The sequence below is a fragment of the Lepisma saccharinum genome, chromosome 23 (genome assembly GCF_977018435.1).
Source record: "Lepisma saccharinum chromosome 23, izLepSacc3.1, whole genome shotgun sequence".
NCBI classification, from domain to species: domain Eukaryota; kingdom Metazoa; phylum Arthropoda; class Insecta; order Zygentoma; family Lepismatidae; genus Lepisma; species Lepisma saccharinum.
Window position 1 is genome coordinate 53715466 of NC_139251.1, and position 21535 is coordinate 53737000.

Sequence of the window (21535 nt, forward strand, 5' to 3'; positions counted from 1 at the left end):
CCTGGGAGGCCAGTATCTCCGTATCTCTGTCGGTTAGTGGGGAACAGTGTTGCCAAGTCAGGAATTTCTTCCCAGCGGCTGAGCTGGGAGCTGTAACAGGGGGAGCTCGGATTCGCTAGGGATGGTACGGCGTCTTAAAAATCGAGACTAGGGGTGGCCAGATCCGGATCCTCGCGGATCCGAAATCCGGATCCGGTTGGTTCCGGATCCTTAGGATCCGGATCCTAAAATTTTTCGGATCCGGATCTGCAGATCCGGAATTTTCAGATCCGGATCCGGATCCAGAACTTTCGGATCCGGATTCAGAACTTTCGGATCCGGATCCAGAATTTTCGGATCCGGATCCAAAACTTTCGGATCCGGTACTTTCAGATCCGGATCAGGTACTTTCGGATCCGGATCCGGTACTTTTGGATCCGGATCCGGAATTTTCGGATCCGGATCCGTTTTGCCATCCCACATGCGCTTCTTTGGAAAGTAAGAATGTGCTTATAACATATTGTTACCTGCTAATATACATATACAGGGTGACTGGTAATTAGATGTATTCCCTGAAAGGGGTTAAAGTAGAGACAATTTGCAATAAATTTGACCATATGATACCCCGTCCGAAAATTAGTAGTTTTCGAGAAAATCGAATTTCAATTGTTTTTTTAAAAAATGACAATTTTCCACATAAATAGATGAATTGAGAAAAAACTGCTCATTGTATGGAACTTATTTCAGCGTCTTCTGATAGCTAACAAATAAGTGGTTCGTTGAAAGAAAAGTTTTTCCCAAATAACAATCACATGTAAGTACCGGGTGGGTCTAAACTTACAAGTGATGATAAAAAAATTCACTCTTAGTTTACTTGGCAACGTATTAATAACAAAAATGGTATGGCACGAAGCGTACAAATTACTTAAATTACTTCCTTGTTACATCTGCTATCCAACAAGGTACAAATGTTGCTAACATTCACATTTGTGTACAAGAAATAATACTTCATTCATCTTCATGTGAATGGAATCAATGCACAATACAATTAAAGAACATTACACGTCTTGCTCAAAGTGGGCACCTCCGTTACGAATGCAGGCACGCAGGTTTTTACGGAAATTTGGTCTCTTAACTCGTGATGTGATGGTGTCCTTGATGTGTTGACCAGCTGTTAAAATCCTCTCCCTGAGCTCTTCTTGCGAGTTTACCTGTGTCTTGTCATGTGGCTCCAAATGTAAAGGTCGCAAGGCTTCAAATCGATCGGGGGATCGAGCTGGGCAGCCATCATGGTTGTTAATTATGTCACGTCTTGTAGCTAGAGGCACATCCTCCAACAACATTGCCATCCCGTTCCTCAAGAAATGTTCATAAGTGATGCCATTTAAGATTTGGGGCAGGAAAAATGGCCAGATCAAATGATTGTTGATTACGCCCATCCATACTTCTGCTTCGGCGTGCGACTGTGGCTGGATGAAAATTACCCAAAGAAATGGATTGACCGAGGCGGCTCGATTCCCTGGCCGGCTCGATCGCCCGATTTGAAGCCTTGCGACTTTTACATTTGGAGCCACATGACAAGACACAGGTAAACTTGCAAGAAGAGCTCAGGGAGAGGATCTTAACAGCTGGTCAACACATCAAGGACACCATCACATCACGAGTTAAGAGACCAAATTTCCGTAAAAACCTGCGTGCCTGCATTCGTAACGGAGGTGCCCACTTTGAGCAAGACGTGTAATGTTCTTTAATTGTATTGTTCATTGATTCCATTCACATGAAGATGAATGAAGTATTATTTCTTGTACACAAATGTGAATGTTAGCAACATTTGTACCTTGTTGGATAGCAGATGTAACAAGGATGTAATTTAAGTAATTTGTACGCTTCGTATCATACCATTTTTGTTATTAATACGTTGCCAAGTAAACTAAGAGTGAATTTTTTTATCATCACTTGTAAGTTTAGACCCACCCGGTACTTACATGTGATTGTTATTTGGGAAAAACTTTTCTTTCAACGAACCACTTATTTGTTAGCTATCAGAAGACGCTGAAATAAGTTCCATACAATGAGCAGTTTTTTCTCAATTCATCTATTTATGTGGAAAATTGTCATTTTTTTAAAAAAACAATTGAAATTCGATTATCTCGAAAACTACTAATTTTCGGACGGGGTATCATATGGTCAAATTTATTGCAAATTGTCTCTACTTTAATCCCTTTCAGGGAATACATCTAATTACCAGTCACCCTGTATATATAATATACATACACACATATATATATAGTGTGTGTGTGCTCGCGTGCGCGATTTGTAATTAATTAATACACTTACTTACTATACACCTGTCAAATTTCATGGGAATCGGAGGGGGACACAGGGGTCAGATGATTCCCACGGCAATTTGTCCTAATCTTGACATTTGAGGCGGGTTTTGCCCCCTAAAACAGTATTTTAGCCGAAACAAAAAAACACGTATTTCTTCCTTTGGGCCCCTCTATACACCTGCGAAGTTTCATGAAAATCGGAGGGGAACACAGGGGTCAGATCCTTACTTCAATTTGTCCTCATCTTGACATTTGAGGGGATTTTGCCCCCTGAAACAGTTTTTAGCTCAAACAAAAAAACACGTAATTCTTCCTTCGGGCCCCTCTATACACCTGCCACGTTTCATGGAAATCGGAGGGGAACTCAGGGGTCAGATCCCCACTTCCATTTGTCCTCATCTTGACAATTCAGTGGGTTTCGCACTGTAAAACCGTTTTTTAGCTGAAACAAAAAAAAAAACATGTATTTCTTCCTTTGGGGCCCACTATACACCTGCCAAGTTTCATGGAAATAGGAGGGGGACACACAAATCAAATGCCCACTTAAATTTGTCCTCATATTGACATTTGAGGGGGGGTTGCCCCCTAAAATCGTTTTTTAGCCGAAACAAAAAAAAAAACACGTATTTCTTCATTTGGGCCCGTTTATACACACACCTACCAAGTATCATGGAAATCGGAGGGGGACACAGGGGTCCGATCCTCACTTCAATTTGTCCTCATCTTGACATTTGAGGGGGTTTTGCCCTCAAACAAAACACAAAACACAAAAAAAACACTTATTTCTTCCATTGGGCCCCACTATACACCTGCCAAGTTTTATGGAAATGGGAGGGACACAGGGGTCAGATCCTCACTTCAATTTGTCCTCATCTTGACACTTGAGGGGGTTTTGCCCCCTAAAACCGTTTTTTAGCTGAAACAAAAAAACACGTAATTCTTCCTTTGGGCCCCACTATACTGCCAAGTTTCATGGAAATCGGAGGGGACACTTAGATAACCTCCCTTGTTAGTCTTACACTTTGTAATTATTTAACACTGGATATATTATAATGTTTTATTTTAATTTGTAAAACTGTAACTGTAGAACAATTGTATAATTTTTGTATAACATTTCTATCTTGTTATATGTGTTAAAGGTTTCATCCTGGAATGGAATGTCTCACATTTATGTGTGTTTTCATTTCCAATACATTCGAATGAATACATATTCGTTTCAATGGCATTTACAAAATCACTTCGGACATTTGTGCACGAGTGTGTTAGCCGATGCGTAGCAAAGTATTTTAGGAACAACACTTGAAAAAAATTCTTGTAGGACTAAGGTGTGGTAATATTATAATGGGATTGAGATACGAAACTCTCGGATCCGGATCCGGATTTTCGGATACGGATCCAGATCCGAAACTTTCGGACCCGGATCCGAAATTTTTGGATCCGGATCTGAAACTTTCAGACCCGGACCCGGATCCGCGGATCCGGAATTCTCGGATCCGGATCCAGATCCGGAACTTTCGGATCCGGATCCGCGGATCCGGAACTCTCGGATCCGGATCCAGATCCGAAACTTTCAGATCCGGATCCGGATCCGGAATTTTCGGATCCGGATCCAGATCCGTAACTTTTGGATCCGGATCCGGATCCGAATGGATCCGGATTTTTCGGATCCGGATCCGTTTGGCCATCCCTAATCGAGACGAGATGGAGGCTAGGACTTTCGAAGCTTGTCGAGACGAGATAGACATCTGGAAAATGATATGAATCCTGGCTTGTCCAACCTCTGATAAAACAAACTTAACAGCAGAGGCCACTGCAACTTTAAAGTGACGATACAACTTTCACGTTTGTACAGCATGCTATTTAACACGGCGTCGATTAACCCCATGCTAGAGGCGTTCTACTGTATATTTGAATATCCCCATACCTCGACTCGAGTCATTCTACATAATCCAACAGAAAACAGTCATCCAAGTATCCAAGGTTCTCGGCGTATTCCCCGCTCCCCACTTCCCTTGCCAGCATGTAGGCCGTCCGCCGTAAGACCAGGCAAGAGTGATAGCAGCAGTGCGTTCTGCTTCGCTCCGTACACTTGCTTTCTCCCCTTCTCCACCGTTATGTGCGCCTTTGCTCCACATATTTCCTGGATAAAGTATAGACATTGGTATTATAATTATTTTTTCAATATCCTGTGTTGTTTTAAGGAATGGAATTGTGTTGATTCGAAGCAGGTGTTGGCCTCTGCTTATTGAAGTTTTAATTTCAATTCATTATTGTGAAAAATACACTGAATGAAAATTGTGAAGGACAATTAGCCTACTGTTTTTCTTAGGTATACAATATTGTTAAAAGTTTCAGATTTTCAGGCGGTTGGTGTGAAATGTGAGGCGATTTCTAAATGAATTTTCCAAAGCCAGAGAGGAAGTCCATTTTATGATGGGTAAAATACGATAGAGTTGGCCACACTAGTTCAGAGGTAAAGTAGTAGGAGATATTCCACAGGAATGCCCTCGCCCTCGTATTTCATACGGAAGAAGTGCCTCTCAAATGGAAGCTGTCCAGGCCTGCACTGAGGGCAAATGAGCTTCGGGAATTAGAGAGAAGTGCACGAGGCGTTAAATACGAGGAGGAAGTTATTCATATCTCGGAATATAAACAGTGCATTAATTCATTTTCGGCCTAGTCACATTCCAACGCGTGTTTCTATGATAGGGTAACCGCGGTGACTTATTTTCAACTATTTTTACAATTAGTTCACAACGTATCAATACAGGGTGTCCCAAAAGTCTCCATACATAGGTAAAATTAACTTTACTCAGTTGTATTACAGAATGTTCTCAGTGTGGTGGTCATCAAGTCTCTGATACAAATCAATGGGTTTGCGCCAGCATTGCAAGGTATCTGAGTGCAGGTGTCGATAATGGGAGCATTCAGATGAAGCATATCCCTGATTTTCTCCTGGTAGACAATGAACTTCAAATCTCCCCACAGAAAATAATGAAGGGGCGTGAGGTCCGGACACCGAGTAGCCCATTCCACTCTCTCTCGTCTCCCGATCCAATGGTTTAGCCACTCACGCACGGTTAGTGCATAATGGGGAGGCGCCTCGTCGTGTTGAAAGCGCTCGGGGAATTCCCCATCTTCATTGATAACCAAAACTTCCAGGTACATGTCCCCATTCAAACTGACGTCAATGAATATGGGAGCGATCAATCTGCCTCCCCACAAGCCACACCACATCATCAACTTTCCAGCTCCTTGCATTTGGGAATCTCACTTGAATAAGGCATATTCTGTTTATTTACTTCACCGATGAGGTAAAAATTGCCCTCATCCGAGAACAGAAAATTGCATACAAAGTCAACCGCCTGTTCATTGTTGCTGTACCCATTTAGAGAACTCCACACGACGGTCGAAATCGTCCTCACTCAATTTCTGCTGCAGCTGCATTTTGAATGCGTGCCATTTGTTGACAATGAGTATGCGATGGATGCTGCTTTTGCTGACGTCGGACTCCCTGGGCAAGTGCCTTATGCTTTTCATTGGATTCTTCACAAAGCATGTAAGCACAGCTGTCGAAGTTCACTCGATTGTGGCACTGCGTGGGCTCCCTGTTCTGTGGAGGTCGTCAACACTACCACTGATCTTAAATTTGTCCATTATATTCGCTACTGTATCATGAGTTATTCTCTTCTCAGGGCCAGCCATGTCTCCTGTTGAACTCCTTTGCCTCATGCCATCTCTATGCGGTTTTTCATATGTCAGTGCTATTTCCCTGGTTCACATGCAACAAAAGAAACATCAATTTCGCATTACACTATGTATGGAGAATTTTGGAACACCTTGTATTTAAACGAACCATTCAAGTTTCTATCAATCCACAATCGCTGTTACAATTCACTGATATGAAAGTGTCTATAATGTTATTTTAAGGGTCAGGGGATGCATCACCCCCCAAATCATGTCATGTGTCCCCCCTTCAAATCACGTCATAATCCACATAAAGCACGACATAAATTACAACAAGGTGTCTACTGAAATTATTTTGTGTAACTTTTTTGAACACTAGACTTGATCTGCCCCTCCTCCCTAAATTGAGTTGCCATCCCTTCCACCCATTTGCGTGGATGCATTACCTCCAAGATCGTTAATCAGAGTCCCCTAAAGGCAGGCCCTTAACCAGAATTTGAATTCGGAAGTAGTCACCATTTAGAGAGAAGAAAGTGAGGGGTAAAACGATGAAGATGAATTTCTCGGTATATTACATTTAAATTTAAATTTGAATTTTTGAATGCGTCAGCAATCAAACGCTATTTTGCACCTATCACGTTATACGGGATGCAGCCCCTAACCTTACCTAAATTACCTGTAATGTCGTTAACTAAAATATTAAAACATTCTGACTTCGGTTAAAAGCTGAGGCTGTAAATGGACACTGAAAGGACAAAACACAGACGCCAGAGCCTCGTAGGCATTTTACATCTTATGCAGGATGTTTAATCCTACTAAGGAAGCAAAATTTATTACCACCGTGCACTATTTAAATTAGATATTTGTATGATTTCGGGGGGGCTTCAGCCGCCTGAATCCTCCCCCTGGCTAAACTAGTTTTCATGAATACTTAATAATTGATTTTTTTAAATACAAAAGCCTGTTAAACTTTCTATATTTTAATTGATCAAATTTTAGAAATAACGGAAAGCTAGAACATATATTGTTTACTTCAGTTGTACATTTACTCAAATGTAAATGTGAAAATAAATTACATAAATATGTTTTTAAATAGTGTTTGTGAATGGATGATAAGATTTTAAAAAAACACACACACAATTTGGGCATTTAACGCATGTTGTTACACAACTTAGGATAGAAACTTCAACCTGGGTAAACCAAAAAACATGCTGCAGTTGTCTGTTAACCAAAACTAACTTGTTCATGTGACAGATTCAATTATTGGGTCATTCCATGTGAAATCAACAATGTCCTCAACCTTGCATTTTTGATTAATTAGAAATTTGGAATTCTGGAAGGACTACCTGAGGTAGAAAAATATGCAAAATTGTCGATCCATACCTCTTGTATTTAGGATAATACAGGGTTGAAAATGTGCGATTTTTACCATTTGTCCAACATCTTGTTAACTTTAAATTGTAATATTTCGACAATCAGCGCACCTATAGAAACTATTCAGACGGTGTTGGAAAATTCTTAAATGACTCTCTCGCACGAGATATAGCATGCCTATGCCAGGCTAAAACAAAATTGAAGATGATGTAAAGAAAATATTGGTAGCCATTTTCTCAAAAACGGGTCTTTTATATTTTTAAAAAAATGATATGTCATGCATACACAGCCGGACCCTGTAGCCGAGTGGTTAGCACATCGCGCTGCGACGCCAAGGGTCCCGGGTTCGAATCCCGCTCGGGCTTGGTTGTTTGTGAATGTCCATTCATCAATTTCATCATTTCATCACTCATCCCCTTCTTCGCAAATTAGCCAAGAGGCACAAAACCGAAGTAAAATAAACTAAATCAGTCAATCAAGTCATGCATACACTATTACTCAATAACTATACAAAATGTATAACTGGGACGCCAGTGAAATCTGGAGTTGTGTTAGATTTAGGTTAGGTCTGGTCAGGTTAGGAAAGGTTAGGTATTGTGTGGTAACATATTTTGAGACAAAGTACCGTAATTCAAAGGTAAAAGTCTAATAGAAATTAAATACAATATTGTTTGAATCAACGTACATGTTTACGTTCCCAGTTATTAGAAATAGCTATAGGGTAATTCAAAAGTCCCGTCCCATAGGCAACTCCGTTATTAGTGCACATAGCGAAAAATCGAAAAAGGGGAAAGTTCTTGGAAATGGGTGATTTATCAATCTAAAGTAGTTTAATTTTCACCGTTCAGACTGTACACTGGTAGAAAGGACCCTCATGCTACATGCTCGGCCCGGAACACGGTATGTGTCATCCCAATATCTCACAGTACTGGGTAAATAAAGTATTGACAACGATAATTACAGGCAAGTAAACGAGAAAAACACGTGAATGTGCGACACGCGAGTGGTACAGTGTGAAGTATGTATTGTAGCCTTATTCTCATTTATGCGTTTTTAGCCTTTTCTAGTGGTGTGGGGAAGGAAGGGGTATGCGTGTCACGTGTTCACGTTTTCTACCTTCAAAGAACTCACTCCCTCTCTTTGGGGAAAATATAATTATTCTAGTAATCCATAGCAATAATTACGTGCATTTTTATCTTAAGTGCAATTTCACTTGCTGATGCTCTTTTATTTATATATATATATATATATATATATATATATATATATATATATATATATATATATATATATATATATAAAGTAAAATTGTGTCAACCTCCTTGGCCGTACGGTCTAAGGCGCTGTGCTTTTTACTCCGACTGCGGGACGGCATGGGTTCGAGTCCGCCTGTTTTTTTTTTAAATTTATTTATTTGCTTTACTTTACTTCGCTTTTTATGCCACTTTTGGCTAATTTGCGAAGAAGGGGATGAGTGATTATGTGATGAAATTGATGAATGTACAATCACAAACATCCATGCCCAGGCCAGGATTCGAACCCAGGACCGCTGGCGTCGTAGCGCGCCGCCTGGGTTTAGTCTCTCGGCCTGTGTATAGGACCAGTTGCAACCCACCATCGTGAGGATATTGGGAAGCTACGAGTGAGTAGCGTAACCCTCTCTCGGAACTATCTTATAACGGCTGAGGGTTCGACGTGCTCACCCCACGTCACCCCATTTTATGGTTGAAGATCTCCACACCTCTACGTAGGATTGGGGAAGCGAGACTGGCAGTCGGGAGATAGGCCAAGGCTCTTCGAAGGCTGTCGAGCCACGGGTATAAAAAAAAGGTAAAATTGTGCTGAGACGAAAAGTTACAAATACGAATTCCACATTATTTATTATTCTGTTTTATCGGGTACCGTGCACATTATTAAGCATCAACAAATTATATTAAATTAAGCTGTATATCATCACTACACATCATATTTTAAGAACCGATATCGAGAATATTGTTCATATCATTAAATGTAATTGTTTTATTATTCTTCACAATCACCTCATTAAAACGACAAACACTTATTTTCGTAGAGCACATTGCGAGCGAAACGATCAAGAAAATTTTTACATCCATTTCCTTGTAGGCTTGCAAGAAAATTAATTAAATTAGTTATGAATGAAACGAAAATTCTTGATAAGTTTTGCCTCCTTCCAAAACTGGCGGCGATGAGAACGTGTGCATACTATATCGCTAAATTTACTCTCCAAAATATGATATTTTAACTCCCTCAAACTACATACATCCATTGACAATTTAAGATTTATCACTTTTATCCAGAACTTCATATCTCTCCCCCACCTCCAAGAAAATGTAATACTCAATCCTCGCATCAAAATTGTCATGACAATTTTAGACTTACTGTTGTTATCGAAGAGCTGATATTGTCCCCTTCCCCAATAATTCTCAGTCCACCACGCCAGAATTTCCCCAACAGTGTATATATATATATATATATAAAGTAAAATTGTGTCAACCTCCTTGGCCGTACGGTCTAAGGCGCTGTGCTTTTTACTCCGACTGCGGGACGGCATAGGTTCGAGTCCGCCTGTTTTTTTTTAAAATTTATTTATTTGCTTTACTTTACTTCGCTTTTTATGCCACTTTTGGCTAATTTGCGAAGAAGGGGATGAGTGATTATGTGATGAAATTGATGAATGTACAATCACAAACATCCATGCCCAGGCCAGGATTCGAACCCAGGACCGCTGGCGTCGTAGCGCGCCGCCTGGGTTTAGTCTCTCGGCCTGTGTATAGGACCAGTTGCAACCCACCATCGTGAGGATATTGGGAAGCTACGAGTGAGTAGCGTAACCCTCTCTCGGAACTATCTTATAACGGCTGAGGGTTCGACGTGCTCACCCCACGTCACCCCATTTTATGGTTGAAGATCTCCACACCTCTACGTAGGATTGGGGAAGCGAGACTGGCAGTCGGGAGATAGGCCAAGGCTCTTCGAAGGCTGTCGAGCCACGGGTATAAAAAAAAGGTAAAATTGTGCTGAGACGAAAAGTTACAAATACGAATTCCACATTATTTATTATTCTGTTTTATCGGGTACCGTGCACATTATTAAGCATCAACAAATTATATTAAATTAAGCTGTATATCATCACTACACATCATATTTTAAGAACCGATATCGAGAATATTGTTCATATCATTAAATGTAATTGTTTTATTATTCTTCACAATCACCTCATTAAAACGACAAACACTTATTTTCGTAGAGCACATTGCGAGCGAAACGATCAAGAAAATTTTTACATCCATTTCCTTGTAGGCTTGCAAGAAAATTAATTAAATTAGTTATGAATGAAACGAAAATTCTTGATAAGTTTTGCCTCCTTCCAAAACTGGCGGCGATGAGAACGTGTGCATACTATATCGCTAAATTTACTCTCCAAAATATGATATTTTAACTCCCTCAAACTACATACATCCATTGACAATTTAAGATTTATCACTTTTATCCAGAACTTCATATCTCTCCCCCACCTCCAAGAAAATGTAATACTCAATCCTCGCATCAAAATTGTCATGACAATTTTAGACTTACTGTTGTTATCGAAGAGCTGATATTGTCCCCTTCCCCAATAATTCTCAGTCCACCACGCCAGAATTTCCCCAACAGTGTAAGACGTCAATGCAGAAGAGATATCTCCCCAATTTAATGTTCAGTCCCCCATAATTAAATTCCCGTCTAAGCAATGATTTCCAAGAGCTCTATATTTCCCCCCACATTTAATCCTCAATCTCACACCAGATTTCGCGTATGAATTTAAAGTACGTTATGTAAGATTGGATCTTGGCATATCGCCCATCCCCTTCCCGCCCCCGATAATACATATTAGCCGTTACAATTCTCTTGGTAGTAGTATACAAATTGCTATTTAAATGTGCACGTAAGGTGTAATCTTTTTAAACAAATAGTTATTTTAGAAAAAATACAGTACATGTAAATGTCGAATTTTGTATTTTATTTTAAGGAAAAAATCCCCCGAAAAATCCGATTTCGCAGTCTGGGCCATAATGCCTCCTGGGCAACCGTGGTTAAAACGCAGTTTGTACACGTACTTTCACAAGTAAAATACCCATGTCTAAGACCGTGCTAAGTTACGAATGTAGAGGAGTGCCCTGGTATATGCAGGACCTATAATTAACTAATTGCTCACACGAATTCAATTTGAAGCACCAGGAGATCTACAAATTTGTAATTTAAACACATTTAGGCGCTGAGCTGTCTGCTACGGTTCTCCAGTGTCCAACTTACCTTCTCCTAAGGCCGTCATTCGAATAAATTATACTTTCAGAATTATGAACTATAAAATCGATCATGTCTATTAAAGTTTTCGACAAGGCGAACAGATTCTGCTGCACAACAATGCCGAAACATTTAATGATAATTATGATGTATATATGTATATTGTTGAAAAAATTTATAGTAGCTATGGAGAGACACCCAAATTCAACTCAGCACACAGCTTTAATGGAAATAATTATTTCTATCTCTCAGGTAACATTATAACACGTAAGTTATCGTCACAGAGGATTAAGGAACATCAGGTGATTTGCAGTCCAATGGCGTTGAACAACAGCAGCAGTTTTATAGTATATACTGTAGTATATATATAAGACATATCCGTTAATATTTTTGTTCCAAGAGTGTCATTGTGTATAATTAGTTTCTCTATAACTACTGTTAACACCTATGAAATATTTTTTAATTATTTCAGTAATTAGAAATAACCTAGCAAAAGGTAGATTTACACATGGCCAATAGCATCTGCGAAGACCTTGACATGAATCTATAATAGGAGAGTTACTTTTATCCAAATTACTCCATGTCATCTCTATCCCACATTATCAATGTCGAAATTAACCTAGACAAACAAAACACAGCTAATATACATGAAATAACGTACAGCATTTGCCTGAAGTATCTGGAGTTAAAAATTACTTCTATTCCTGTTATTTGGCCATCTGTCGATTTTTGTATTTCTAACTGATCTAACATACAATTCCATTGCATCAGTACACATACTTTCGATTGACAGTTCTGTAAACATGTTGCACATCATATCCTGCTTCCCAGTCGTTGTGGCAACAGACATGCACTGTAAAAAATAAATTGTTAAAGCGACTTAGATAGTGTTTCCAGGAGAAACAGAGTAGGGAGGGAAGTTTTCCATGATTCGAATGGCACGTAAAAGTACAGGACTGGTCCCTGCATCCAGAAATCGACACAGACTCCACGAAGACATCAATCAACTCTGGAATACTAAGAAGAATGAACGGATAGGGAGAAACTGACTCTCTTGCTTAGGCATGACGAGGACTCGAGGTTTCTCTCGAGCATTCTCCCGATTCCGTTCAACCAGGAGAGACCGTTCTGCGTTCAGATCCAAACTTGATGGATCAAAGGTCCTCCGATGATGATAGATGCAATGGTATCAAGAACTATTCCATCTAGAAGATTTTGGGGAAAAGTCCTATATATTACTGACATTCGTCTCTTATACTAGCCAATTTGTTATTTCTCCCTGATTAGGGTTTTCAGTGCATAGCTGAAAACATGCCGAAACTCTTTACTCTAATATTTGTTCACTCACCATTTATATTTCATAATTTTCATGCTTGTGAATGGACCTAAAATTAAATCGTTAATAGTTTACCTAGTTCTGTTGCATTTTGAAGGCAAATTCCAAGGACAACCACAAAGAAATATACACGTCTTACCCTCTGCTTCGCAGTGTGTTACGTTAACTACTACACCACAAATGCTAGCACTAATTGCACGGTGTTTCCATATCTTACTATGTGATATTTCTCTACATATCAAAGACGTTGTACGTATGATCTTTAGGGAAACATTGCAGTTGAGCTAAGTACCATGTGTTGGCTGTAACAATTTTGTAGTTAGGTTCAAGTACACACCAAATCCTATATTGTTGCTAAAATTCATCTTATTTTTTACTTTAGGTCCAAAACCCAGTGAGAGTGTCTCCTGCAAGAAAGTTGCATTACTGTGCTCCGTCTGAATTTCTTATTGTTAATTATTTATAACTGTGTCATTCTTCATTTTGGGTCCGCAAAGCTGCTTCTTAAACTTTATGGACTTAGATTTGTATTTTTTTAGTCTTTACAGACTCAAAACGAAGAATTAATTCGTGTTGTGTGACAAGATCCGTTGCTGTGTACATGAAAGCGAGATCTTGTTATACATAGATGCAATCGACATTTATATCGAGTGTATTTGCAATCGATATATCAAGTCGATTGCAGTTGGTTCTCCGGCGCAAGGCTGTAAGGTACAAATGGCCTTGCGTCCCTCATTCAACTGAAAAAACAGAGGCCCTCGCAGATGGTAGAGACGTTGACGGCGTTGTGAGGCTTTCCACCAACATCTACCTGTACCAAAGTTTAAATGTCATTGCAGGACCCCAACAGTTTCTCGCCTGGAGCAAATCAACATCCACCCAGCAGACACACGAGAGCCAATTAAGAAGTAGATACTTATGAAGAAAGAATCATAAACATCTTTGCAACGCAGTAGAAATCAACTTTCCTGAATGATGAAGCCATAGGGAAATCACATGGTATGCTCATTCGGATGAAATGTTTGCCCCTGCTGAGGAAAATCTAAAATCACACTAAAACATGGATTTTTTTAGGTAACTAGCAAATTATGGTTGCAGCCATGTCAAACTCCAATCACGAAACTTTCCTTAATGTGGCCCACCTTGGCCCTATTTACATGCATGCAAGACTATCTAATCATATGTACGTAGTTGTCCTGCGTTTCACTTTCCCATGGGTCATTCCACGTCAATTCATCCAGGCCATGTCACCCACCATCCCGGATGTTGATGAAATTCAGTATGCTTATAGAACTTTTGATGCTGATTACAAAAATGACAACTTTTTTTAAATTGGTCAAAGGGTTCAGAAGTTACTCGCTTTTTAAGATCTCCGTGTACGCCACATGCGACTCCACTTTGAATGTCACGCATTAGGTTATAAACGATTGTATCTTCCCTCGGCTTTGCCGTAGAACTTCAAGTTTGTTTTCTTTTCTTCAGAATAATATAAGCTTTCATTTAAATAACGTTTCAGATGAATGTATCAATAAACATGTATTTTTATATATAGTTTTATGTATTTTTTTAGAAAAATAAATGACTAAGTTCAAGAGCAAATTTCATGCAATGCCCCCCCTTCAATTTCCCCCCAATTTTATATGTAGGTAGCTCAGAGTGTGTACTAATGTCTGATGAAAAAATTAAGATGGGCGGTTCAGAGACAGGGTGATAAAAAAATCATTTGCATAAAATGACATTAAAAGTAAATCTTCTTAAAAATTAGCACAAAACCTGAAGTACAATATGTTTCAAGCTACAATATTCAAAATTTATGGTCACTATGTGTGAATGTAAGCATAGGCGTAACCTGGCGGGGGCAAAGGGAAACACTTGCCCCTACGGAATTTATATATTAATTAAAATTTACAAGTTAAATATATTTTGTGATCCTCCTGGCACTTGAGGAACAAATGAATAAAGAGTAATAATTGTGGTTTTTCAAATGTATTTATCAAATAGTCCTGGACACTATTTTTATGCGATGGAAAACTTTGTGATTATCTCAACCCGAAGATAGTTTCCAAGTGACACCCATTAAGATAGTACCTAAAAATTGTACTCTTTGCCAAAACTTCATGTACTATAAATTGTGCGTTCACATTTTACATGGATATTTTGATCATTCCAAGCACACTAAAGTATTTGACTTATCACTAAGTACATATGTCCATCCATTTGTATTGTTAATGTCCACTGGACACAGAATATTTTGTGGCCAGTAGTAGGAAGTTGATGGATCTAGTGGATCCGAGAATTTAATAGCTGCATCTCCATTTTCACAAACAAGTTTGAGTCACGAACACACATGCTACTACATAACTGTTTACAGTTGGAATTCGGAAAGCCACTTCTTCACAAAAGTCAAACCATACAGTGTAACTAATTAGGTGGGTATTCAAATAATGAGCAAAAAGGGAAGACGCGTGAAGAGTCCGTGGAATCAAAGTTACATGTACCCAAACCTAACAGTTACAAAAGTCGTTTGTTTGAGGCTAATGACGTGTATTTTGTACCGTCACCTCAGTCTCGTGAGAGAACCGACTAATTGGGGTAATCCGATCTATTTAACAAAGGGATACTGTTCGTACTAAAGTCAAAAGATGTTGCTTTTTACACGATAAAAAACTCCTTAAACTAGAACGGAAATTCTGCCACGGTTCCGTGTCCAAATAACTACAATCTCGTTTACCCAATTTTAATTTAAGGTACAGTTTTTTCTTAGGATAAATACGTACTTCAATCTATAATTTGCGACACGTGGTCAAATTTACTATATTAACCCACGCAACGTAGAAATAGCTAATATTTTCTTATGAACAACAAATACATCGATATAACATTTCTTTTTGACGAAACCAGCGTCTATTCAATGGTCTAACTCTCCCCGAAGGTATTACAATAGACCAGATCAAACTGTTAACATTTACACCCAATATAAAACAACATCAACGCATTTCCCCCCATTTAACCAATTCTAATTTCACAAATTATATTGTATGCAATTCTGTACAAATGTTTATTTTAAAAGTTAGAAACGCCTAATCATTGACATTGGCATACACATCACATTTTAGAGAAAACCCAATTTTTTGGTGCTCTTACATGTTTTTGCTAAGGTACGCAGTGTACGTAAGTAGTAGGATCAGCCCGGTTCAACGCCCGAAAATGGGGCTCGGTGGGGCTCGCCTTAATGGATTTCTTTCGTAAGGCATGAGCCCCATTTTCTCGCAGTGTTGCCAACTCCTCACTCGAAAAAATCACCAAGGTTTTTGTTTTTGGGTCTAACCTAACCTAAAGCAAGGAGCTGGCAACGCTGCTTGAGGCTTGCCTTGCAGCGTTGCCAACATCTTACTCGAAAAAACCACCAAGGTTTTTATTCTGGTCTAACCTAGCCTAAAGCAAGGAGCTGGCAATACTGCTTGAGGCTTGCCTTGCAGTATTGCCAACATTTTACTCGAAAAGTCACCAAGGTTTTTATTTTGGTCTAACCTAACCTAAAGCAAGGAGCTGGCAATACTGCTTGAGGCTTTACAGTGCATAAAGCAATTTGCCAACCTACTGGTACTTTTGCCATAGCTTTTTACAAAAAAAAGAGAGAAAAAGAGGGAAGAGTTAAACAACCGACAGTGTTGCCAACACCTACCTACAGCCCTTTTTTTACTTGGCAAGGGCTTAGCCAATTTATATACTGGCGTAACATACATACACTGGGCAAGGAGAGCCGGCAACAAATATATACTGCCGTAAAAGAGAGAGGTGGATGGATGGATGGCAACACAGTATGTGTGTGCGTGTGTGTGTATAATATGTAGCATTATTAACTAGAGTGTGTTGGCAACCCACCTGCAACTAAAAAAAATAGAGATACCAACATTGCTGTAAGATGAAGAGAGAGAGACCTAGAGCTGGCAACAGTGGTGAGCGAATACGCATTATTTCCAAGTCCCGGGCGCCAATGTATATCGTGACCTTTACAAACCTCTCTCGCGGGAACGATGTGCTGCACATGCACACACATGTACGTACTTCTCTTTATTTCTGTATTGTGACGCAAACACATCTAGAAAAAAAACTGCAATTTTGTTCCCTCTCCTCTCTATGTGTGCTATCAATGTTGACGCAATGGCACAAATTCAACAATACATAGGTTTTGGGGCAATGGGAGTTAACTTCCTGCCCTACTGACGTATACAATACACATGATGCTATCTGTACAGCAGGAAGTTAACAAATTCAACAATACATAGGCCTTGGGACGATGGGAGTTAACTTCCTGCCCTACTGGCGTATACAATACACATGATGTTATCTGTACAGCAGGTTGTTAACAAATTCACTCGGATTTCTATTGGACCGCGTTGCGTTGGCTAACATTTCACTTTTGACCTCATTAGAAAACTGTATAAAACTTAAAGCACTGGTGTAGAAAGTTCTGTTTTTATTTTGAACAATAGTGAAGAGTATTTCTGCAGTATTTTCCAAAAGTAAGTAACTTTGTTTCTTAGCTTGCATGAGTTAGCTTTGATTTATAAGTATAGTTTTGCTTTTGTGAGTTGATTTTTGAAACTAGCCAAACAGATATAAGAGATTGTGAAAGGAAGGTATAACTTCTTGAAAACCAAATAGCTCTTATGTATTGTGGAAGAAAATATACTTACAAAACATGCAAAAAGAGAGAGAATATAGAAGATGTTTCATGTCTCCCTCTGCTTTTATATATTTGAAGCATGCATCTTGATAGCTGGAATATCTTTTTTTCTTCTGCGTGCTGTTGTTGGTAGGTAGGAAATATGTGTGCGGGGCATATTTCAAAAAATAAATGTGTTAAATTGTTAGAGGAACGCAAGAAAAAATGGAGGAGAGTTGCGTGTTTTTAATATCTAATGGAAGTACTGATTGATTGATTGAATTGGTGTTTTTTTTAAGTCTATTTTATACACGTAAGGTTAATCGGGACTGGACCTACAGTTTCAAAAACCGCTTATACCTCCACCGGGTATCGAACTCTTGATTACAAGACAACAACGTTATTGCTGCGCCATCGCAGAAGCTGGTGGAAATACTGATTGATTTGATGTTTTAAGTCCACTTTATGCACAGTAAGGCTAATCGGGACTGGACCTACAGTTTCAAGAACTACTTGTGCGGGTAACGAACTTTTGATTACAAGGCTATTGCTGTGCCATCGCAGAGGCTAGTGGAAGTACTGATTGATTTGATGTTTTAAGTTTATTTTATGCACAGTAAGGCTAATCGGGACTGGACCTACAGTTTCAAGAACCGCTTGTGCGGGTATCGAACCCGAGATTTTTTGATTACAATGCTACCGCTGCGCCATCGCAAAGGCTAGTGGAAGTACATAGTTATTCGAATTTTATTTATTTAAAATATTTAGTTTTTTTATGCATGCTTATTGATTTTTAAACCTAAAGTTAAATAAAATCCCGGCAATTATATCCAAATATACTTATGGCTACAACGAGCATTCGCAAAAAAAAATAGCTTGAGATTTTTTTGCTACGTAAACAAAATGGTCGACATGCCAAATATGAACAGGCTATATAGATTTGAGAGATGGATAGAAAAAAAAATTAATTAAAATTTAATTTCATGATTGCAACACGGAACTTAATGATTGATTGATTGATTGATTTAGTTTATTTTAACTTCGCGTTTTGTGCCTCTTGGCTAATTTGCGAAGATGGGGATGAGTGATGAAATTGATGAAAATAGATATTCACAAACAACCATACCCGACCGGGATTTGAACCCGGGACCCTTGGCGTCGCAGCGCGATGTGCTAACCACTCGGCCACAGGGTCGGGCAAGTACTGCTATATACATAAACCAAAGTTACATGGTTCTAGGCCCCATAGGAGTCGAGAAAATCAATGTCTTGGAAAACGTCTTAAGACAAATATCTTAATCTTTAAGAAAGTCGACTTCCGGTATCTCAAGATGTTACTTCCGGTCTGTCAAGAAAATTTTCTTAAGACATTTGTCTTAAGATGTTTTCCAAGATATTGATTTTCTCGGCTCCTAATTGAGCTAGGATGATGATTTTAGGTTTGTTGGATAGGATTCGACGAAAACTATTCGACTAGCAAATAAAATCGATTCCACCCCCTCAAGTTTTGGAAATACAGTCAATTTTTTTATTTTTTGAGAAACTTGATTTGCCCGCTTAGTTTTTACTCTAATTCGAAAATTTTAATGATATTTGATAAAAAATTAAATGTACTCTGCAACCTATTGGAAACATAATGATTAGTGCTTACTGTTTTCGAGTTATTTTAAATTTAAATTTCAAGATGTAATTTCTAAGTTGTTTTGTAACTCGAAAACTATAGGTCGTAGAAAACCAATTCTTGTTTTATCTACTATTGCCCGACAAATACTATAAACACAAATAATGTTTATTGTTTGATTTTAAAAAATGGAGATCGAAAATAACTTTGTTTTCTGAAAATAAAAAAAATGTGTGTATGGAAAAAAAATACGATTGTGTAATTTTTTATGATGTATGTTCGCATGTAAAAATAAGTATACCTGAAAGTTTTAGAATTTCAAAATAGCTATATATATATTTGCTATTATATCAGCCAAAACAATAGAATATATATAAACAAAAACATTTTCATAGTTTCACACCTCTACTAGAATAGTAGAAAAATATACTAATAGGCAATAAAATCTGAAGAATATTCGTGTCTAGCAAAAATAAGCTAAATAGAATTACACATGCATACAATATTTATTGTGCTTTTTCTATCTACAATCATATTTTTCTTATATATTTTTTTTATTTTTTTATAGGGTTGATTAAAGCACATATTTGAGGAAGACAACACTACCCATATATAAATAAACCCCTCAAACTAACACCAATTAGAATTAGCTTACAAAATTTTTCTCATAAGGCATTTTTGTTTTGTAAACACTCTACCACCAACAGATCACATATAAATAAACATACCCCGAAAAAATGCGCTCCATGAAAAGTTGCTCCGTGTGCAAAAAAACCATATCAAGCAAACATTTTGCAAGACATTGTCGCACCTGCGTGCCAGGCAAGGATTTGGCTGCCACCGAACTATGTTCCGGATGCAATAAACACATTACAATTGCGTATGCCAAGAAGCATAAGCTTATTTGTCTAAGCAAAAATACATCTGGTACTCAACCGTCGACCAGCTCAACAAAGAGGAAAGCGGAAGCCGACTCGCCACCATCCGCCAAACGCATCAAAACTGTGGCGAAAGCGAACCAGTCTGCTTTCGAGCGTTTGTTAGAGGACTTTCCCCTTACTTCGGAGGACTCATGCGACGTGCGTAGCTTTTTGGAGAACGTGCAAGCCCAAATTATTTCCATCCTCGGCGATGTGCTTGCAACACACTCCACCAAATTCTACGCATCGCTTTGTTGCTGGTACAAGAAGCCGTCTGATGAAATTTACAGCTTCTGCCACAACACCAAGGCGAAGACGCTGCATCTGGCGGATGTCGAAAACCTAGAGGACATCTACAACAAGTTTGTCGAAGAGCTGGTGGCAAAGCAGGAGGAACATCAAGCCAAGGGCTCGGGGGGTTCGCTGTGTGGGGAGCCTCACGAACTGCGCGTCAAACTTTGCAAGTTTGTGCCTCTCTCCGCCTCCAGCTACGTCTGCTTACCAGAAGCGATTGTGAAAAAAATGGCCATCCTGAACATTCAGAACAGTGACGCCAAGTGTTTCATATGGTGTGTGCTTGCAGCGTTACACCCTGTCCACTGGAAAAACCATCCACACCGGGTTAACCACTACCTACCCTACGAGCCAGAGCTGGAAGATGCAATGGCTGGGATCGACTACCCGGTGAAGGTCCCGGACATTCGCAAGTTCGAGGTCCGTACACACAACCCTCGGTTGGCCATCAACGTTTATGGCCTCACCGACGAAAATGTGGTGTACCCTATCCGGGTGAGCGACGTAGACGACGATGGTGTGCAGGAAATTCATCTTCTGCTCATCAAGGACGAGACCCATCACCATTACACCCTCATCTGTTCCCTCTCTCGGCTTGTTTCGAGCCAACGGAGCAGTGATAGTCACCACGTCGAGGTGTGTCGCAGGTGCTTGTCAATATTCGACGGACGGGATCAACGCAGTTACCAACATGTTCGAGGTCCCAACATCGCTGCCGAGAAGCTCGCTAACCACAAACTTTATTGCAATGCCAACAAGCCGGGTGTGGTAGTCTTGCCCAAACCTGGCACCGTGGAGCGTTTCCGCATGCACGGTGCCATGGTAAAACACCCCGCTATCATCATCGCGGATTTCGAGGCTTTTCTCAAACCCCTGTCCACTTGCGATCCCGATCCTGAAGTTTCTTCCACCACCCCTTACCAACTCCACGAGGCCTCGAGTTATGCCTATGTTGTGGTGCGACGAGACCAGCACATCGCCGCCGAGCCCTACGTGTACCGTGGTCCCGACGCAGCCAAACAC